At 43.7% G+C, this 23,372-nt stretch overlaps 1 protein-coding gene across 10 annotated transcripts in view; it reads right to left on the bottom strand.

The window, feature by feature from the left end:
- Positions 1-23,372, bottom strand: part of ofcc1 (orofacial cleft 1 candidate 1) — a 342,172-nt gene that overhangs the window by 285,377 nt on the left and 33,423 nt on the right. Inside the window, exon 3 of one of the 10 annotated variants that reach the window (XM_055634786.1) lies at positions 21,281-21,323. The exons of the other annotated variants lie outside the window; for them this stretch is intronic. The gene's annotated coding sequence lies outside the window, so the exon portion shown is untranslated. The remainder of the gene's footprint in view (positions 1-21,280; positions 21,324-23,372) is intronic. 10 annotated transcript variants of the gene reach the window in all.

The raw sequence follows: 23,372 nt of genomic DNA, 5'->3' as shown, positions 1-23,372 counted from the left end.
GCTTTCAGGTTTGTTTTCTTAACTCCCTTTCACCTTTTGCTTCTGTCCTCCTTTTATGTCCCTCTGTCTCCTTGCATTGTTTCCCATCCCCCTGCCCTGTTAGTTTTAAAAAGTGGCCTTTCCTGCACTCTCTTTCCTTGTAATTTCCATGTTGTTGACTCCATCCCCCACTATTTAGTTTAACCCCACCCGCACTAGCAACCCTGCCTGCCAGAATGTCGGTCCCCCTCGAATTAAGGTGCAACCTTACTTTTTTGTACAGGTCATCCCTGCCCCAGAAGAGATCCTAGTGATAGAAACATAGACATACAAAATAGGTGCAGGAGTAGGCCATTCGGCCCTTTGAGCCTGCACCGCCATTCAACATGATCATGGCTGATCGAGGAACAGCAGGTCGAGGAACAGCTTCTTCCCGGCGACTGTCACTCTACTCAACAAAGTACCTCGGTGACTGCCAATCACCACCCCTCCCCGGACACTTATTATTATTTATTCAAATCATGTGCTATGTCGCTCTTCCAGGGAGATGCTAAATGCATTTCGTTGTCTCTGTACTGTACACTGACAATGACAATTAAAATTGAATCTGAATCTGAATCTGAATCATCCTCAGTATACTGAACCTGCCTTCTCTCCATACCCCCTGATCCCTTTAGCCATAAGGGCCACATCTAACTCCCTCTTAAATATAGCCAATGAACTGGCATCAACTACTTTCTGTGGCACAGAATTCCAGAGATTCACCACTCTTTGTGTGAAAAATGTTTTTTCTCATCTCGGTCCTCAAAAGATTTCCCCCTTATCCTTAAACTGTGACCCGTTGTTCTGGCCTTCCCCAACATCGGGAACAATCTTCCTGCATCCAGCCTGTCCAACCCCTTAAGAATTTTGTAAGTTTCTATAAGATCCCCCCTCAATCTTCTAAATTCTAGCGAGTACAAACCGAGTCTATCCAGTATTTCTTCATATGAAAGTCCTGACATCCAAGGAATCAGTCTGGTGAACCTTCTCTGTACTCCCTCTATGGCAAGAATCTTTCCTCAGATTAGGAGACCAAAACTGTACGCAATACTCCAGGTGTCATCTCACCAAGACCCTGTACAACTGCAGTAGGACCTCCCAGCTCCTATACTCAAATCCTTTTGCTATGAATGCTAACATACCATTCGCTTTCTTCACTGCCTGCTGCACCTACATGCCTACTTTTAATGACTGGTGTACCATGGTCTCGTTGCATCTCCCCTTTTCCTAATCGGCCACCATTCAGATAATAGTCTACTTTGCTGTTTTTGCCACCAAAGTGGATAACCTCACATTTATCCACATTATACTGCATCTACCATGCATTTGCCCACTCACCCAGCCTATCCAAGTCACCTTGCAGCCTCCTAGCATCCTCCTCACAGCTAACACTGCCCCCCAGCTTTGTGTCATCTGCAAACTTGGAGATGTTGCCTTCAATTCCCTTGTCCAAATCATTAATATATATTGTAAATAGCTGGGGACCCAGCACTGAGCCTTGCGGTACCCCACTAGTCACTGCCTGCCATTGTGACAAGGTCCCGTTTACTCCGACTCGTTGCTTCCTGCCTGCCAGCCAGTTCTCTATCCACATCAATACTGAACCCCCAATACCGTGTGCTTTAAGTTTGTATACTAATCTCTTATGTGGGACCTTGTCGAAAGCCTTCTGAAAGTCCAGATATAACACATCCACTGGTTCTCCCTTATCTACTCTACTAGTTACATCCTCGAAAAATTCTATAAGATTCGTCAGACATGATTTACCTTTCATAAATCCATGCTGACCTTGTCCAATGATTTCACCACTTTTCAAATGTGCTGCTATCCCATCTTTAATAACTGATTCTAGCAGTTTCCCCACTACCGACGTTAGACTAACTGGTCTGTAATTCCCCGTTTTCTCTCTCAGTCCCTTTTTAAAAAGTGGGGTTACATTAGCTATCCTCCAATCCTCAGGAACTACTCCAGAATCTAAAGAGTTTTGAAAAACTATCATTAATGCATCCACTATTTCTGGGGCTACTGCCTTAAGTACTCTGAGATCTAGAAATCTAAAGCCCTGCCTCCTACACCAACTCCTCAGCCACACATTCAGATCCCCTATCTCCCTGTTCCCACTCTCACTAGCATGAGGTACTGGAAGCAACCCCGAGATAACCACCCTAGAAGTCCTGCCTTTCAGCCACCTACCTAGTTCTCTATACTCATGTTGTAGAACCTCCTTCCTCGTCTTACCCACATCATTTGTGCCTACATGCACAACTACTTCCAGCTGTTCACCTTCCCTCTCGAGGATGTTCTTAAGTCGGTCTGAGACATCTTGGACCCTGGCACCAGGGAGGCAACACACCATCCTCGGGTCTTGCCTGTCGCCACAGAATCTCCTGACGGCTCCTCTGATAATGGAGTCACCCACCACTATTACTCTGCCTGACGCTGGTCTCGCCGGTCGAGCCTCAGTGCCAGGATTCGAGTCACAGACCTGTCTGCCGCTCTGACAGGAAGCATCGTCTGCCCTGACAGCTCCCAAGAGGACGTACCTGTTTTCAAGAGGCTCTTCCACCGAGGTCTCCTGCACTAGTTTCATCCCCTTCCTTTCTGTCTCTAACCGTCGCACCTCTTGTACTCTTGGAGTGTTGACCAGACTGTAGGTCCTAACCAGGAAGCTTTTGTCTTCCCAGATGGACCACTGGTCATCCAGCTCTGCTCCAGTTCTCTAACTCGAGGAGCTGCATCTGGACACAGTTCCCACAGGTTTAGTGGTCAGTGACACCAGCAGTGCCCCTGGCTTCCTGCATCCTGCAGCAAACGCACTGATTAATATTCCTGCCATCAAGTCAATAAGTTTAAATATTTTAATTAAATGTAAAACACACCTAAATGTAGCCACCTTGCTTCAGCCTCCTCGCCAAAGACTCTTGAGCCAAAGACTAAAGGGCCTGTCCCATGAGCATGCAATCTGCATGCGGCAAGTGCGAACAAACCGGAAGTGGGGGCCGTGCGAGGTCGAGTGATCCCCGTACAGGGCTGGTCCCACCAGCATGCGCCTGCATGCGGCGAGCGTGACCAAACCGGAAGCGGGTGCCGCGCGGAGGTCGAGTGAGTGACATGAAGTTCGAGCGAAGTCCGCAGGAAGTTCACGCGTGACATACGGCGTCAAGACGCTGTGTACGGCGTCGAGGCGGCTGCGGGCCCACAGGCCGTTGCCGCGCGGAATTTTTAGCACAGTCAGTTTTTCGGAGCCCCGCGCGATGTCGGGACCAGCTCCACACAACTCCATACGGCTCCAGCGATTGAAGTGGGACCGGCCCCACGAGGCCGTACGGCTCAAGCGACCATGTTAGGTCGCGCTTGCCGCCTGTAGTCGCATGCTCATGAGACAGGTCCTTTACACTTTACCTCTCCAAGGCACTTTGCCTCAACACGGCCGTTCCGCTACACCTGCACTTAATCTTATCTAATCAAGACAACTGTCCACTCAACTAATTAGGATGTCTCAGCCAATCCACTCCCTCGCTGGTCTGGCTGCTGCTCCTCTGCAACCTTCAAGGTAATCCATGTACCTGTCTGACTGTTTCTTAAACATTGGAATAGCCCCACCCTCAATGACCTCCTCTGGCAGCTTGTTCCATGCACCTACTACCCTTTGTGTGAAAAGGTTACCCCTCAGGTTCCTATTAAATATTTTCCCCTTCACCTCTATAAGATCATCCCTCATCCTCCTGCACTCCAAGGGAATAGAGTGTCAGCCTACTCAACCTGTCCCTATAGCTCAGAACCCTCTAGTCCTGGCAACATCCTCGTAAATCGTCTTTGTACTCTTTCCAGCTTGACAACATTTGCCAGAATTGAACGCAATACACTAATTGCAGTCTCATCAACTTCTAATACAACTGCAACATGACCTCCCAGCTTCCATATTCAATACTCTGACTGAGGGCCAATGTATCAAAAGCCTTTTTGACTACCTTATCTACCTGTGACTCGACCTTCAAGGAACCATGCACCTGCACTCCTAGATCCCTCTGCTCTACAACACTCCCCAGAGCCCGATCATTCACTGTGTCGGTCCTGCCCAAGTTAGACTTCCCAAAATGCCACACTTCACATTTTTCTGTATTAAATTCCATCAACCATCCCTCAGCCCACCTGGCCAATCGATCCAGATCCTGCTGCAATTTTTCACAACCATCTTCACTATCTGCAAAACCACCCACTATTGTATCATCAGCAAACTTGCTAATCTTGCCATGTATGTTCTCATCCAAATCATTGATGACAAACAGTAACGGCTCCAGCACTGAACCCTGAGGCACGCCACTAGTCACAGGCCTCCAGTCTGAGAAGCGACCTTCCACCATCACCCTCTGCTTCCTTCCATAAAGCCAATTTTCTATCTATTCAGCTATCTCTCCTTCGATCCCATGCGATGTAACCTTCCAGAGCAGCTTACTGCGAGACCGTGGTTCCGGAGCCAACTGGGCCGCCTGAATGTAGCACAACATCTACAACTCATCAGGAATCGACCCTTTGCTCATGTCTTCAAAAACTCAATGCAGCCGCCCGAGACGCTGACTGCCACGTACAAAATCTCCGCAACTATCCCTAATCCAGTTGTCAATCCAAATCCTGTGCAAACTATACCTCCAAGCCCCCAAGGGCAGCCCTCGGCGATTGAACCGATTTTTCTCCGAATTGGGCCCCGCGCCCAAGGGAGGCCCCGCGTTAATTTTCCGTATTTCATATGGAAATACAAATTCGCTTTGTTAAATAAAGATTTTTTTTAAAACATTCGCCATACGGATTTTTTTACAAAACGTACATGGTTTTGTACATGGAATACAAGCGCTGTACGGCTATCAGACACAAACGATGTGTAACGACTGTAGCACGGGTTAACAAGTAGTTATCGAAGCTGTCATCAATGCATGGAAAGCATGCATCCTCAGACCATGTGTAGGGACCCTTTAGAAAAGTATTAATGACCCTGTGTTCCTTTGAAAACAATTCACGAACTCCTCATTAAAAACTTCTTCAAAAACGTAATTACTAAAATGAGGAATGTAGATTGATGCAAAATGACAACAGACAGCTTAAAACTAGGCATCATGAGTAATGATCAGGAGCGGCGTTAAAGATCTTTGATCATGAGTCCAAATCATTGATGACTGCAGCAACGGCCCATTCAATGAACCCTGAGGCACACCACTAGTCACAGGCCTCCAGTCTGAGAAGCGACCTTCCACCATCACCGTCTGCTTCCTTCCATAAAGCCAATTTTCTATCCATTCAGCTTTCTCTCCTTCGATCCCATGCGATGTAACCTTCCAGAGCAGCTTACCATGCGGAACCTAGTCAAATGCCTTTACTGAAATCCATGTACACAACATCTACAACTCTGCACCAATCGACCCTTTTGGTCATGTCTTCAAAAAACTCAATCAGATTTATGAGACATGACTGCCCACGTACAAAACCATGCTAACTATCCCTAATCATCATTCTGTCAATCCAAATCCTGTGGGGGGGGGAGAAAGGAAGAGTCCCAGGCCGTGGCCCTCCTGCCGATTGATATGTTTCTAAATTGGGTGCTGCCTTGCCCAAGGGAGTTCCCCAGCACTCTGTGTTTTTTTTCCGTATTCTGATATGAAGGTACAAATTCGCTTTGTTAAATTCAAGATTTTTGGTGGCTCAAAACATTCGCCATACTGGCCGATTTTTTTTTCAGACAAAACGTCACCATGAGGGTTTTGTACATGGAATACAAGCGCTGTACTGCTATCAGACACAAACGATTTGTTATCTTCACTGTAGCACTTGATAAAATTAACAAGTAGTTTTTATCCAAAATTTGTCATCAATGCATGGATCCCCATTCCTCAGTAAATGTGTAATTTTGTTTTAGAATAAGTATTAATGACGCTGCGTTCCTTTGAATACAATTCACGCGGCGTCATTAACACTTCTTCAAAACATAATTACATTTCACTGGGAAGCGGCTGAAAAAGGACAGCGCCACTGGAGGGGGGGGGGGGGGGGGGAGTTCCTTCAACAGCGTGCGGGTAGTCTGTCCACGGGTAAAGTTGCGGGGAGGGCAGGAGGGTTGAGAAGGAGGGTGTCGGCCAGGGATCATCCAGCTCAAGAGCGGGTCAGCTGGCGATGGATAACAGGACAGCGGGCGGTGGAGCTTACTCCATATGTCAGTGCGAGTAACCTCAATTGATCCCTTGTTCACGGTGACACAGGAGTAAGCTCCACCGCCCACTGTGATGTTATCCATCACCCGCTGACCCGCTCCGCTCTATGATTTTTGCTCGAGCTGGTCCCCTCACTGTTCAGACGGAGAGCACTGCCAGCGGTGAGCGGGACGACAGAAGGCGCCGAGCTGGCAGTCGGTTCTGCTGGCCGGTGATGGCGGGCGCTCGCAGCCACGTGAGCTGCTTCCTTCCCCGGCCACAATGCGGTGGCGCCCGGAGCGCCTTGGCAGAGGTGAGTGAGTGTTACTGGCAAGAACCCGACCCTCTCCTTCTCAACGCTCATTCCCTCCGCGCAACTTTACCCCTGACTAGATTCCCCACACGCTGTGAAAGGAACTCTCACCCAAATTGCCATGTTACTCACGACATGTTACTCACGTGACACATTTATAATTATTTATTTATATTTCTACGGACATTTTTCCCAATTGGGCCCCGCACCTCCTAAGGCCGGCCCTGGAAGACCCTCTAGTAACTTTCCAACTACAGATGTTAAGCTCACTGGCCAATAGTTCCCAGCATTTTCCCTGCAGCCCTTCTTGAATAGAGGCACGACATTTGCCACCCACCAGTCTTCCGGCACCTCTCCTGTATTTAAAGATGACTCGTAAATTTCAACCAGGGCTCCCGCAATTTCCTCTCTAGTTTCCCACAATGTCTTTGGATATATCTGACCAGGCCCTGGAGTTTTGTCTGCCTTCACACACGACAGTACCTTCAGCACCTCTTCAACCGTAACACTGACTGCTCTCAAGACACTTCCATTGACTGCCCCAAGTTCCTCCGTCCTCCTGTCTTTCCCCTCAGTAAATACAGCGGAGAAATACTCATTAAAGTGCATCTTAGAGATGTGGAAGGAAACTGGAACTGACTGAGGAAAACCATGCAAGCTCCACACAGACATCCCCCAGAGTCAGGATCAAACCTGGGTGGGCAGTGAGGCAACAGCACTAAGAGCAACAGGAAAGCATTTTTAACATGTAAAAAGCTATTTCATATCTGCACAGTATCCATTATTCTTGTGACTAACTATATCTTGACCTTTATGACCAAACTGAAATTCTATGCTAGTGCAGATTGTTTTAATGAAAGAACTATAATTGAAATCAAACACTCCGAAACATAACTGATCAGAATTACTCATATGCTATAAATGCCTGCCTTCTATATAAATAACACTCCAAGTTAAGATTTACTATTGTGCCCAAGAACCAGCACTGATGTATGACAGCCAGCTGCAGGGATCTGAGCACGGTATTGTTCATGGAACTGTGTACCACAAAATGCTTCTCATTCTGATCATGCAGGCATAGTTTACGGAGAACAAATAATGACATCCAGTCATCATGCACCGCGGTATCCCCTCATTGCCTCGAGAGATACAGGGTCAGAGCAAAGACAAATTCGGATGACAGACTGGGTACCCAATCGCGCTGAGGTGCACCAGCGATAAGAGCAGAACCACAAAAAGATTAGGTGCAGCCTTGGATATATCTGACCAGGCCCTAAAGTTGCGAGCTTCCGCAAAGAGATCTTCCAGCAAAAGAAAAGCAGCCAGGGTCGAAGAAGCTTTGTAAGCATAATTTCCAAAGTCCTGACCTCCAAATATTGTACAAAACCAGGCAGATGTAAACAACTACCACTTTCCACAGCTCAATAGTAGGTTTGAAGGCAAACCGTGCCAACTTTGTTATCCGGCACAGCTGAATTCTGGACATCAGTCATAAAATACACAGCAGCAGTAAATAAGGGTTGTAAAAGTCACTTCACTATCGGAGCTCAATAAAGAAAAACAGAGCGAAAATCCAAATGTTTTTTAACTTCATTTCTATATCTGTCAGCGAGTAACAAGTGCCATAGCGAGGCCAGGCAGCTTGATCCAGCTGGGAACTCCTTCAGATTGTGTTCTAATCAAAGGCTTATGTACTATAATAACACCACTAAGCTATTACATCTAGCACTGCTGTTCCTCCCTGTAGGAAATAGCCCTCAATGTGTCTGCAGCAAAACAAAACAGTCAGCCCTCCCAATGTCACTCCTCCATCCTTGCATTCAAATAAGAGGCCTATAATGTCTGCATCATTAGTGTGTTACTCAGTTAATGCATGGAGGCTTTCCTGACATTTTTTTTAAGCATCACTTTAGTTGAAATAAATGAAAATTAACGGAAATGTCAATGCTATAAATAAAATCCATTTACTGTTAGCAGCTCTGGAACAGCATTGTTGGTTTTAAAAAATCAAAAACATTGCAGATGCTGGATAGCTAAAATAATATCGGAAATATTCAGAAGGTCAGGCAACATCTGTGGAAAGAAAAATTGTTAATGTTTTGGATCCTGTCACAACAGGGAAAATTTGTATCAGTTTATTGATGTCATGTGTACCGAGATACATTGAAAAGCTTTTGTTTGCGTGTGAATACAATCAAACCATACACAAGTATGACAGGAAGTGCAAAGAGCAAAATACCAGACTGCAGGTTATAGTTTTCAACTGTAGCTTTACAGTTCCAGAGGAAAAAGTCCAATGTCTGCAATGAGGTAGGTTGGAAGATTGGAACCATACCCTAGCTCATGGAAGAACCATTCAAAAGTTTGATAACAGAGGGGAAGAAACTGTTCCTGAGTCTGGTGATGAGCTTTCAAGCTTCTATATCTTCTAGCTGTAAAGAAGGTGAAGAGACGTTGAAAAAGTTGATTTCTGGATGTTTACCGAAGCCGTGTGAAATGTAGATGGAGTCATTGGTGTGGAGTCTGGTCTATGTGATGGACTGGGCTACATCCCCGACTTTCTATAATTTCTTGCAATCTTGGGCAGAACTTTCAGTGGTGCAGCTGTAGAAATTGGTCAGAGTCGTTGAAGACATTTCCTTAGTCTCCAGATGAAATAAGATTTTGTTTAGAGATACAGCATGGAAACAGGCCCTTCAACCCATTTAGTCCCTGCTAAATAGCAATCACCCAAACAATAGTTATATACTGCACACTGGGGTCAGTTCTCACAGAAACCAATTAACCTACAAACCTGCATGTCTTCGGAATGTGGGAGTAAACCGGAGAACCCGATGAAAAATCACGCAGTCACAGAGAGAACTTGGAAACTCCACACAAGCAGCTCCCAGAGAGAGGATCGAACCTTGGTCTCTGGCATTGTTAGACAACAACTCAATCGCTGTGCCATCGTGCCACCCAAGGAACATCTGTGGTTCCTTGTACCAATGTTACAAAATTTTGAAATTTAAAAAATCAAGACTGCAATTTATCCCATCAGATAAAGCAAAAAAAAGAAGTTTAATTTGACACCTAATTCACTTTCATATCTTCAGTATTAAAAAAAAGTTATGGCCATTTTCACACTCGGAAAGTAACATCTTGTTCCCTATTGCTTTTCCATTGATAACACAAAAGCTGTGATCAAAGACAATCAAAAGCCCATAACTTTCTTAAAAAATAAGAGAACTGAATGAAATGTTCAGTTATTATGGATTGAAGTCTTCTGAAACAATGACCTGAAATTAAAGCATTGTAGCTAATTACAAAATTGACCGTTGTGACGGAAATAGTAATAAACACCCAGACTGCCTTGAAAATTCAAAAATGTGATATTCTCAAGATCAGAACTTTAATATTATTGTATTATATGCTGTAGGTATGTAACAGATAGGTAAATAAATTATAATTTCTAGCAATAGACCAAGTCTTTATGGAGAAGATCAGTTGCTAGCTGGTACATTGGCATATCATAATCAGTAGCATCATCATACTCTTCAGATTGTAACCAATAAGCAACTCTGTACACCTTGTTTTTCCGCAACTTTTCAATGTTGGCATGGTAAACTACAAGTTTTTGCTCTTGAAACCACACATGACATGCCTTTCTGCCCACTACTTTCCCATTAACAATGTCCTGTAGATTCCATTTCTTAAGAAAGGGATATTTTTTTTAAATAGCCTAAGTATCCAAATAACAAACTAATCCCATTCACACAAGAATTCACAATATAACATGATTTTTTAATCTCACTGTCATGAATTTATATGCCAGATGGAAGGAATTTAATGTTTAATTCCCATAAATTAATCCAGAAACATCCACTCAAAATATAATCAAAATTATTGGTTTTTGCACAATACATGTGACTCAAACTGTTGTGAATATTTAGTTTAAAAATAATGATCACGGAGAGAGAATAACACAAAATATAGACAATTTAGACGGCTTATGACATGATTGTCCAAATAAAATGAGCATTTTAATCATCTTGCGAGTGGGTGATTCTGGAACGCGATCGATTGGAACGTTGCATTTGCTGTAAATTTGAACCCCATATCGGCGTGAAAAACACTGCCGGTTCGTATGGGGCCCAAATAACATTTTTGCAATTTAAAATTAGATTAAAGCCATCCCAAGAAGTAAGATTATATGTAAAATAGACAATCGTGCGATCTGTCACGTTGTAGGCATTGAGGGTGTTAGAAGACGCTTTTTATTTTAATCTAATTGTTAAATTGTCCAGCAAATATTTTTTTTAATTAATCTGGGAACGGAAGTCCGATCGATTTTTCTTCATCAGCTAGCAGCCCGAGGAAATCCGCCTCCGACAAGCAGTACAAACTTGGATTTTAATCCCGCCCCCCCCCCCCCCCCCCCCCCCCCCTCAAAGGCGTCAAAGTCGCGCACATGGCCAGTGGCAGAACTGCAGCGCCGCTGAAGGTAGGTATTGTAACATCGCTATTCCTTGTCTTAATTTTCACTGAGTTTGGCTTGTAAAGTCCTGTAAGAATTTTATATATTTTAATGAGATCTCCTCTCATTCTTCTAAACCTGAGAAGAGTCTCAGTTGGCTCAATAATTTATGCAATGAACCAGCCAACACTGGAACCAGTCTAGTGAAACTTCATCGCACTATGCACGTGCATCCATTGTCAGCTAAGGAGCCCTAGACTTGTACACAGTGCTCTAGAGGCTGCCTTGGCAGAGCACCAAACTACTGCAATGTGACTCCTACCTATTATATTTAAAACCTCTTATAATCAAAGTTAATACACCTTTTACCCTCTTTAATGCTTCCAGTAGGTTCACGTTTACCGAAGCATACTTACTTGAATACAAGCACACCAGGTCCCTTTGAATATCGTCATTATCAAATCTTTCACCATTTATCAAATACAAACGTAGTCAACACGGTCCCTAATTGCATCAGCAGAACAAATTTATAAAAATCATAGAATCACAGAGTCATATGGCTTTGGCCCAACATATTCTTGCAACAGTGGTGCCCGCCTAAACCAGTTCAATTTGTCTGCATTTGGCCCACATTCCCTTAAACCTTTCCCATCTATGTACTGTACCTGTGAGAATGTCTTTAAAAAGACTGCAACTACTTATTCTATTCGTGATCAAAATCCTTCTCCACCAAGCTTAATTTTCTCTGATGTAATCATGAGGTCATTTGTTTCCTAGCGCATGTTCACCTGAGCTTTACTCTATCCCCACTACCATCACGTCGTCCACTTTATTGCCATATGCACGTAAAGATATAGGGTGAGATACAGGCACAGTGAAATCGTGCTTGCAGCACCTCTGGTACATAGACTTGTGCAAACGTACATAACATAAAGTATACATAAATTACACATCAGTTGTGCAAGACAGTTAAAAGAGAAAAAAGACTGTATAAAAACAAAACATTAGCGCAAAACACAAATTAGAAATAAAACGATCCATAGTTGTGCAAGAGGTGATCCATGGTGTTCCATTCCCGAAGCAGGATTAGACGAGACAAACTCATCAATCAGATAAACGGAATTAGTCAGTAGTTCAGAGCATTATGAAACCTATAGGAGACATAATAAATATAAGAACAATAATGCTGTAAATACTCAGCAGATTAAGTTGTATCTGTGGGAAAAGAATCAGAGTTAATGTTTCAGGCCGATTCCCTTTGTCTGATTCTTCGGCAACCGTGTTTCTCTTCCACCATTTTCTGTTTCTAATGTCACAAGGGTGGCACAGTGGTGCGGCAGTACAGCTGCTGCCTCACAGCGCCAGAGACCCGGGTTCGATCCAGACTACAGTTGCTGTCTGTGTGGAGTTTGCATGCCCTCCCTGTGAGCGTGTGGATTTCCTCCAGACGCTCCCGTTTACTCACGCATTCCAAAGACGTGTGCATTTGTAGGTTAATTCTGTAAATTGACCCTTGTGTCCAGGACATAGAACTAGGGCATGGTCGGCACAGACTCGGGGAGCTGAAGGACCTGTTTCCACGCTACATCTTCAAAACAAAATGTCAGCATCTGCAGTTTTTTAAATATCTTCAACCAAATGAGACATTGGCTTTCAAGGACCACTTTGGAATTTTCTCATTGGTTAAAATTGAAAACTTTGTCTTCATTATACATCAGACAAAAGTATTGTCCAATGCTCAATTCAATTTCTTCTACTGAAAGTGACAACAGAATGTAGCTCGCAGAAACTCATGCCACCATCTCTACTTTAACTACCGCAGGAATACCCTAACAGGGGACCCTAGGTTCACGCATCGAGCCCGCTGATCTGCCCAGAATGCACAGCATACTGCAGATGCTGGAAATGTGAAGTAAAGCATCGATAATGTTCAATGAGTCAGGTAGTATATGTGGAGAGAAAAGCAACACTAAAGTCTTCATCAGTAGTGAGGATTAAATTAATACAGAGAAAGGAGTCGGTGAGGAAAGAGATTACAAAATAGGATTTGCATTTCTCATCTATTCCTGAAAAAATTCCACAACCCTTCAGACACAATTATATACTTTAACCTCACCTAACTTCTCACCTAAAAGACTACAAAAAGTAGTAAACACTGCAAAGTCCATCATCGGCTCTGACCTTCCTTCCATCGAGGGGATTTATCGCAGTCGCTAACTGAGAAAGGCTGGCAGTATCATCAAAGACCCACACCATCCTGGCCACACACCCATCTCCCTGCTACCTTCAGGTAGAAGGTACAGGAACCTGAAGACTGCAACAACCAGGTTCAGGAATACCTACTTCCTCACAGCCATCAGGCTAGTAAACCTGGTTCGGACAAAACTCTGATTATTAATAACCCATTATCTGTTACTTGCACTTTATCAGTTTATTTATTCATGTGTGTATATATTTATATTATGGTATATGGACACACTTATCTGTTTTGTAGTAAATGCCTACTATGTTCTGTGTGCTGAAGCAAAGCAAGAATTCCATTGTCCTATCAGAGACACATGACAATAAACTCACTTGAACTTGAACTTTTAAAGGATAACTTTTAAGTATGTCATTGCAGTGGAGAAGATTAATAATGGACATGATTGCGGCATATAAAATTACGAAGGTTTAAGACAGGGCAGACTGCACGAAACATTTCCCCACATCAGAGGTAGATAAACCTAGAGGATATTGATTTAGGGCAAGTGGGAAGATTTAAAGGGGAATCGAAGGGGGTCTTGCTCACCCAAAAAATAGTCAATAATCTGAATACACAGACTAAGAAAACAGGGAAGCAGAGTCACTAACAGTATTGAAGTGTCTGGATGGCCTCTTGAATCCCTTGACGCTGAATGCTACGGGCCTAGTGCTGGAAGATGGGGTAAATGCAAATTGGTGCCCATTGGACATGGTGCGCCAATTGAGATGTTTCCTTTCTGTTTGAACAACTAGTCACTGTTTTAAACCAGGAAAGCAATCTGTCAAATGTGGGCAGGAAACTCCCACAAATTGCATTGTGATAAAGATCAAAATATCTGCCATTAATCTTGCAGATAAATGCAAGTTACTTGTTTAGGATTCCCTTCAAAATCGAGTCAATTACACTTACTTCAGGTGACATCCTAAGCCTCAGTTCAACTTCTCACCTAAAGGAACGCAACGCTGACTGTGCAGGACTCCATCAGATTTCTGTGCTTCGGTTTCTGGAGAGGAACTTGATACAAAAACTTTCTGCCTCGGAAGTGCTACCATTGGATTCACTTCCAATGATACTAGTAAATGACAGTTTAATGCCAGTCACTATAATGGCATCACTATTCCTGTAATACCAATTTCATGCATATCCATGTAAATTGGAGCTCCCATCACGGAACCACAACCATCATGAAATAGTCTGACTCTAACTAAACATCAGTTTCATTCCAGTTGAAGAGAAATGTGAGGTGTTGCATTTTGGGAAGTCTAACAGGAGCAGGCCCTACACTGTGAATGGTAGGGCTCTGAGTAGTGTTTTAGAGCAGAGGGATCCAGGAGTGCAGGTGCATGGTTCCTTGAAGGTGGACTCGCAGGTAGATCAGGTTGTCTAAAAGGCTTTTAGCACATTGGTCTTCATCAGTCAGAGTATTGAGTATAGAAGTTGTTGGTGAGACATTGGTGAGGCATTTAGAATATTGTGTTCAGTTCTGGCCACATGTTATAGTAACATAGAACATAGAAATTAGGTGCAGGAGTAGGCCATTCGGCCCTTCGAGCCTGCACCGCCATTCAATATGATCATGGCTGATCATCCAACTCAGTATCCCGTACCTGCCTTCTCTCCATACCCCCTGATCCCCTTAGCCACAAGGGCCACATCTAACTCCCTCTTAAACATAGCCAATGAACTGGCCTCAACTACCCTCTGTGGCAGAGAGTTCCAGAGATTCACCACTCTGTGTGAAAAAAGTTCTTCTCATCTCGGTATTAAAGGATTTCCCCCTTATCCTTAAGCTGTGACCCCTTGTCCTGGACTTCCCCAACATCGGGAACAATCTTCCTGCATCTAACCTGTCCAACCCCTTAAGAATTTTGTAAGTTTCTATAAGATCCCCTCTCAATCTTCTAAATTCTAGAGAGTATAAACCAAGTCTATCCAGTCTTTCTTCATAAGACAGTCCTGACATCCCAGGAATCAGTCTGGTGAACCATCTCTGCACTCCCTCTATGGTAATAATGTCCTTCCTCAGATTTGGAGACCAAAACTGTACGCAATACTCCAGGTGTGTGTCTCACCAAGACCCTGTACAACTGCAGTAGAACCTCCCTGCTCCTATACTCAAATCCTTTTGCAATGAAAGCTAACATACCATTCGCTTTCTTTACTGCCTGCTGCACCTGCATGCCTACCTTCAATGACTGGTGTACCATGACACCCAGGTCTCGCTGCATCTCCCCCTTTCCCAATCGGCCACCATTTAGATAATAGTCTGCTTTCCGGTTTTTGCCACCAAAATGGATAACCTCACATTTATCCACATTATACTGCATCTGCCAAACATTTGCCCACTCACCCAGCCTATCCAAGTCACCTTGCAGTCTTCTAGCATCCTCCTCACAGCTAACACTGCCCCCCAGCTTAGTGTCATCTGCAAACTTGGAGATATTGCATTCAATTCCCTCATCCAGATCATTAATATATATTGTAAATAGCTGGGGTCCCAGTACTGAGCCTTGGGGTACCCCACTAGTCACTGCCTGCCATTGTGAAAAGGACCCGTTTACTCCTACTCTTTGCTTCCTGTTTGCCAGCCAGTTCTCTATCTACATCAATACTGAACCCCCAATGCCTTGTGCTTTAAGTTTGTATACTAATCTCTTATGTGGGACCTTGTCGAAAGCCTTCTGGAAGTCCAGATACACCACATCCACTGGTTCTCCCCTATCCACGCTACTAGTTACATCCTCGAAAAATTCTATAAGATTCGTCAGACATGATTTACCTTTCGTAAATCCATGCTGACTTTGTCCAATGATTTCACCACTTTCCAAATGGGCTGCTATCCCATCTTTAATAACTGACTCTAGCAGTTTCCCCACTACCGATGTTAGACTAACTGGTCTGTAGTTCCCCATTTTCTCTCTCCCTCCCTTCTTAAAAAGTGGGGTTACGTTTGCTACCCGCCAATCTTCAGGAAATACTCCAGAATCTAAAGAGTTTTGAAAGATTATTACTAATGCATCCACTATTTCTGGAGCTACTTCCTTAAGTACTCTGGGATGCAGCCTATCTGGCCCTGGGGATTTATCGGCCTTTAATCCATTCAATTTACCCAACACCACTTCCCGGCTAACCTGGATTTCACTCAATTCCTCCAACTCCTTTGACCCGCGGTCCCCTGCTATTTCCGGCAAATTATTTATGTCTTCCTTAGTGAAGACGGAACCAAAGTAGTTATTCAATTGGTCCGCCATATCTTTGTTCCCCATGATCAACTCGCCTGTTTCTGACTGCAAGGGACCTACATTTGTTTTAACTAATCTCTTTCTTTTCACATATCTATAAAAACTTTTGCAGTCAGTTTTTATGTTCCCTGCCAGTTTTCTTTCATAATCTATTTTTCCTTTCCTAATTAAGCCCTTTGTCCTCCTCTGCTTGTCTTTGAATTTCTCCCAGTCCTCCGGTATGCTGCTTTTTCTGGCTAATTTGTACGCATCATTCTTCGCTTTGATACTATCCCTGATTTCCCTTGTTATCCATGGATGTACTAACTTCCCTGATTTATTCTTTTGCCAAACTGGGATGAACAATTTTTGTAGTTCATCCATGCAGCCTTTAAATGTCTTCCATTGCATATCCACCGTCAACCCTTTTAGAATTAATTGCCAGTCAATCTTGGCCAATTCACGTCTCTACAGAGAAGATTTACGTGGATGTTGCCAAGAATGTCGGGTGGGAGCTATAGGGAGAGGTTGAATAGGCTGGGACTGTATTCCTTGCAGCCCAGGAGGATGAGGGATGCTCATATAGAGGTGTATAAAATTATGAGAGGAATAGATCGGGTAGATGCTCAGAGTCTCTTGCCCAGAGTAGGTGAATTGAGGACCAGAGGACATTGGTTTACGGTTAAGGGGGAAAGATTTAATGAGAATCTGAGGGGTAACTTTTTCACACAAAGGATGGTGGGTGTGTGGAAGAAGCTGCCAGAGGTGGTAATTGAGGCTGGGACAATCCCAACATTTAAGAAACAGGTAGACAGGTAAATGGATAGGACAGGTTTGGAGGCATATGGACCGAGCGCATGCAGGAGGGACTAGTATTGTTGGGACATGTTGGCCAGTATGGGAAAGCTGGGCAGAAGGGTCTGTTTCCAAGCTGTATCACTCCAGCCTCATCAGTCTGTCACCATCTGCAGCAGCAATGCCAACCTCAATATTGGTATAATATTAGTATACATGTTGCTTTTCTCATTATTTATACGGACACTGCTGATATCAAGAAAACTGACTGGCAGCTTCAGAAATGACAGCAGACTTCCTGAGTCTGCAGAGTTTGTTTAAACTAACAGTGATGTTTCCTCCAGCATTTTGCTGCTGTTATTCATTCAAATGGTGGCTCAGTGTTGACACCCCTGGTAGCTCTTTGTTACTACAGGCATTGTTCTGGTCATAGCTGGTCATTCAGGGTCTGTCAGGGACCATCCGTGTACAGCCGTCCACAGAGAGACTTCGCAACACCATATCCCACCCAGAACTTTCTGATGGCCAATGTATACACAGACTCGGGTTTTCCAGGGTTGTCAAAGTTGAGATTCTGCTGTGGAAAGTCTTTCAACCACGTTCTCATGCCTGAACTATTCTCTCTGTGGGTATTTCATTCATATTGGCTCTCAATGTCTTCATCACAGAATACGTTCCTTGCAACCCCAGCAGAACCCTACTATGTCTCTCAATTCACTGCCCACCACCACATCAAAAAGAAAACTATATACTCGTGACTAAATCATTTTCATCAGGAAACATTGACAATTCACATACTGGGATTTATGAGCATTGCTAGTTTATCACCACAGCACCTTAATACCCTAAACCAGGAAAGGATTCCATCTCCATAATGTGTGTGTCTTTATGGATATTAAATATTTGTTGAGACTTTATATTGGTCAGAAACGCTCCTGATTTTACGTGTTATAAGACTGGTGGTAACAAAGAATGGTCTGCAGCTGCTATGGAGATTAAATATCTGTGTATGCAGAAGCCTGGTACGTAGCTGATTTCTTCTATCAAGCTCCAGTCTTGGTTATTACATCTCAGAAGTCTGCAGAACTTGAGCAGTCTCAACACTTTGTCAGAATGTTTTTTTTAAAAACAGCAGCCTGTATATAGGGTGCAAGTTGAATCAAGAGTTAAAATTGGCATGTGGTAAAGGTAATGCTATGGTTGTTATGGGAGATTTCAACATGCAGGTAGCCTGGGAAAATCAGGTTGGTACTGGACCACAAGAAAGGGAGTTTGTGGAGTGCCCCTGTAATGGATTCTTAGAGCAGCTTGTACTGGAGCCTACCAGGGAGAAGGCAATTTAGTGTTGTGTTATGAACCGGATTTGATAAGCGAACTCGAGGTTAAGGAGCCATTAGGAGGTAGTGACCATAATATGGTCAGGTTTAATCTACAATTGGAGAGGGAGAAGGGTAAATTAGAGATGTCCATGTTACAGTTGAACAAAGCGAGCCATGAGGGAGGAGCTGGCCAAAGTTGACTGGAAAGATACCCTCGCAGGGATGACAGTGGAACAACAATGGCAGGAGAAAAGATGAGGTACGAAGGGAAGCTAGCCAAGAATATAAAGGAGGACAGTAAAAACTTATTTAGGTGTGTGAAGAGGGAAAAAAATAGTTAAGACCAAAGTTGAACCCTTTGAAGACTGAAAAAGGTGAATTTATTATGGGGAACAAGGAAATGTCAGATGAGAAGAACAGGTCTGAAGGAGGGTTTTGGCCCGAAACGTTACCCATTTTCTTCGCTCCATAGATGCTGCTGCACCCGCTGAGTTTCTCTGGCATTTTTGTGTACCTGAGAAGAACAGGTACTTTGATCCGTCTTCACTATGGAGAACACAAACAATCTTCCTGATATAGTAGTGGCCAGAGGATCCGGGGTGACGGAGGAACTGAACGAAATCCACATTAGGCAGGAAATGGTGTTGGGAAAACTGGTGGGACTGAAGGCTGATAAATCCCCAGGGCCTGATGGTCTGCATCCCAGGATACAGTGGAATGCAGACTTCCCAATGAAGTGGCTCTAGAAATCGTGGACACACTGGTGTTCATTTGCCAATGTTCGATAGATTCAGGATCAGTTCCTGTGGATTGGAGGTTAGCGAATGATATGCCATTTTTTAAAGAAAGGCGGGAGAGCGAAAACAGGGTTTTATAGACCAGTTAGCCTGACATCGGTTGTGGGGAAGATGCTGGAGTCAATCAGAAAAGATGAAATAGCGGCACATTTGGATAGCAGAAACAGGATTGGTCCGAGTCACCATGGATTTATGAAGGGGAAATCATGTTTCGCTAATCTTCTGTAATTTTTTGAGGATGGAACTAGGAAAATGGACATGGGAGAGCCAGTGGATGTAGTGTACCTGGACTTTCAGAAAGCATTTGATAAGGTCGCACATAGGAGATTAGTGGGCAAAATTAGGGCACATGATATTAGGGATAGAGTGCTGACATGGATAGAAAATTGGTTGGCAGACAGGTGATAAATAGTCGGGATTAACAGGTCCCTTTCAGAATGGCATGCAGTGACTCGTGGGGTACCACAAGGCTCGGTGCTGGGATTGCAGCTATCTATATTACTAAAAGTCTGATCTTGACCGCATTTGGCCCACTGTGCTGCGATTTCCAAGAGAACATCGCCACCAACAGCCATCATTTTTGGCTACCTTGCACAGAGCCCCACTCCGCCTTCTGGGACCAGAGGATTATTCCCATCGATGAAAAATCAGAGAGATATTAATGTTTTTAAAAAAATTCCCCATTTTCTCTGCTGCCCCCGCTGGCGGCAGGGGGAGGGACTATAAAACCTGGAAGTATAGTGTCGCACTCAGTCTCTGCCAGACCCAGGAAGCGAGAGGGTCACGGCTCTCTGAGCTGCGAATAACACTGAACGCACGTCTACTCCACAGTGAGTCCCCTCGATGTGGCTGTAAAGTGGCTGCAGCCCAATTGTTTGCCTCGCCTTTTTAAAAAGTTTGTGTTCACAAAATGAATTTTGGTTGTCAGGTGGCTGCAGCCCAATTGTTTGCCTCACCTTTATAACAAGTTTGTGTTCACAAACTGAATTTTGGTTGTCAGGTGGCTGCAGCTTTGTTTGCCTTGGCTTGGCTTTTAAAATCGTTGCAACAGTTGGATGCCAGCCTTAGAATCCATTCGGCCCACAATGTCAATACTAGCCTTCTGGAAACCAGTACCTTCAGCCCGCAACCCCCATACTAGCGCAACAGACAGCCCCCCCCCCCCCCCACAGGCGAGCAATATTGGAATTGGTGGAGATGTGGAATATTGTGTTGGTGACCAGCCCTCCCGTGTGATGCTGGGACCCAATGGGTCCCACTTAGTCTAGTTTATAATAGACATCAATGATTTAGATGAAGGGATTCAAAGTAACACTAGGAAATTTTCAGATGACACATGCTGTGTGATAGTGTGAACTGTGAGGAGGATGCTATGAGAATGCAGGGTGACTTGGACAGGTTGGGGGAGTGGGCAGATGCATGGCAGATGCAGTTTATTTTTTTTAAGTAGCCTAAGTCTCCAAATAACAAACTAATCTCATTCACACAAGAATTCACAATATAACATGATTTTTACATCTCACTTTCATGAATTTATATGCCAGATGGAAGGAATTTAATGTTTAACTCCCATAAATTAATCTAGAAACATCCACTCAATATTAATAAAAATTGTTTTTTTTTTTGCACAATACATGGGACTAAAACTGATATTTAGTATAAAAATATTGACTATGGATAGACAATAACACAAAATACAGACGATTTAGATGCTCTTATGACATGATTTTCCAAAAAAAATAGCATTTAAATCATCTTGCGAGTGGGTTATTCTGGAACGCGATGGATTGGAATGTTGCATTTGCAATAAATTTAAACTCCATATCGGTAGGAAAAACACTGCCGGTTCGTATGGGGCCCAAATAAAATTTTCGCAATGTAAAATTAGATTAAAGCCATCCCAAGAAACAAGATTATATGTAAAATAGACGACTTACCCTTTGTTTTGTCCCGTTCTTTCGATCCGTCACGTTGTAGGCGCTGAGGGCATTAGAAGTCGATTTTTATTTTAATAATCAAATTATTAAATTGTCTCGCGATCTGAAAATAAAAAATCGGGAACGGAAGACGGATCGATTTTTCTTCAGCAGCTAGCAGCCCGAGGAAATCCGCTACCATCAGGTAGTAGAAAACTGGATTTTAATCCCACCGTCCCCCCTCAAAGGCGCCAAAGTCGCGCACACGGCCAGTAGCAGAACTACAGCGCTACTGAAGGTAAGGTTTGTAAGATCGCTACTGATTGTGAATGATCAGCATGATCACATTGAATGGCGGTGCTGGCTCGATGGGCCGAATGGCCCACTCCAGCACCCATTGTCTATTGGACTTAAGATTCCACATTGTCTAGGAGAACCAATGAACTGCCTAAGCACCACATCAACTCAATTTGACACAGTATAGAAGTCAGACATTATAAAGTGTAAAGCCCAAAGGGGCTTACGTGGCATCATACAGAAATCATATCAAAGCTGGCTCGCCACTGAGATTGTCACTTTTCACAAGCCTAGAATGTTAACTGTATAAACACAGCCTGGGACTGCCAGGGGATGATGTGGCACATACACCTTTCCTGTGGCAACATTAAATGCAGAACACTGCTGACTGTGACATATCCTCTATTAATCCTTCAGAAATGCATTTCTGCATCTGAGAATTAGGTATAAAAAGAAAAATGTAATTGGCTATAAAAAGGAAGTAGCAAAAATGACAATGTCCCTGAAAGCTTGGAGTAAATGTGCAAATTCATTGACTGCCTCAGGTCAATGGAAATAAAGGTGTGGAGAGAATTACAACTGGCAGATGTTACATTTGTACATATTTTGCATCAGCAACCAAAGACAAATTTATCTCTCAGCATATTTTGTATTGTTTGTTGTAACGGTTCTCCATTATGATTATAAAACTAAGCAGAAAGTCGAGTCTATTTACCAGGAGAGAATGGGACTTGGAAATGGCTTCCATTGGCCATAAATGGCTGCCAGCCCACAGGCCAGATGATGGTGCAAAAAGCACAGACTCCTGTGAGGACACTGCCTCCCTGCACTTGGGTATAGTGCAGGAGAGGTCTCAGTCCAGCCAGAGTTACACAATAGTCCCAACAATCAGTGTGGCCCCACCTCGAAACACAGCAACATATGAATGTTTGTGATCAACTCTTTAGTCACAAATGCTCAATAACACTCCGGTTATACAACATAAAATCACAAAAACTCTGTCAAAAATATTTTTTTAATTTTTACTTTTCTAACTTGAAAAGCTAAAGAAAAACCTACCTGGCACAAAAGCAATTGTAACCAATGAAGGTAATCTAAGTAAATAATAAAAACAAACTTATTTTCCTTTCGCCCAGGAGCCAATGTCACCCGAACAGTAGAACAGGGAATGCCATGCTGATCCCAGGTTCAGACCTACACGGGCTCAAAAGCAAGTTTCTCTGCCAAAGAGTGACAAAGGTTGCAGAAGATCACTCTACCCCAAACTTGGCCGAAGAAGTGTCTCGAACCGAAACGTCACCCATTCCTTCTCCAGAGATGCTGCCTGTACCGCTGAGTTACTTCAGCTTGATGTCTAACTACCCCAAACTTCCTTGAAAAGTTTGTCAGAGCAGCGCATACAGCCACAGCAGAGGACCAAGGACAGCAGATGCTACTACCAACTTAGGATGACCCCAGGCCTAGCAACTAAGGTTTCCACAGGATTCCCTAGTAGCCTTGGCATTCAGGGCAGAGAATCCACCTCACCTACTGCGGAGAAAGTTGAAGAATGTATTGATCTTGCAAGAAATGTGATGCCATGCTTGTCTCCAGCAGAGAGATACTGTGTTGTTTGTTATTTGATGGGCATCATTGACAAGGCTTATTTTTATTGCCCATCCTTAATCTCCATGAGGAGTTGATGGAGAACCACCTCATTGAACTGCTGGTGAAAGTATTTGCACAATGCCCTGAGTAAGAGAGTTCCAGGACTTTGAACAGTGATGATGAGGGACTGGTGACACATTTCCGAGTCAGGATAATGTGTGATTTGGAA

This window comes from Leucoraja erinacea, chromosome 4, assembly GCF_028641065.1.
Source record: "Leucoraja erinacea ecotype New England chromosome 4, Leri_hhj_1, whole genome shotgun sequence".
NCBI lineage: Eukaryota > Metazoa > Chordata > Chondrichthyes > Rajiformes > Rajidae > Leucoraja > Leucoraja erinaceus.
The sequence above is the reverse complement of the archived record's forward strand: the minus strand, read 5'-3'. Positions and strand labels throughout refer to the sequence as shown.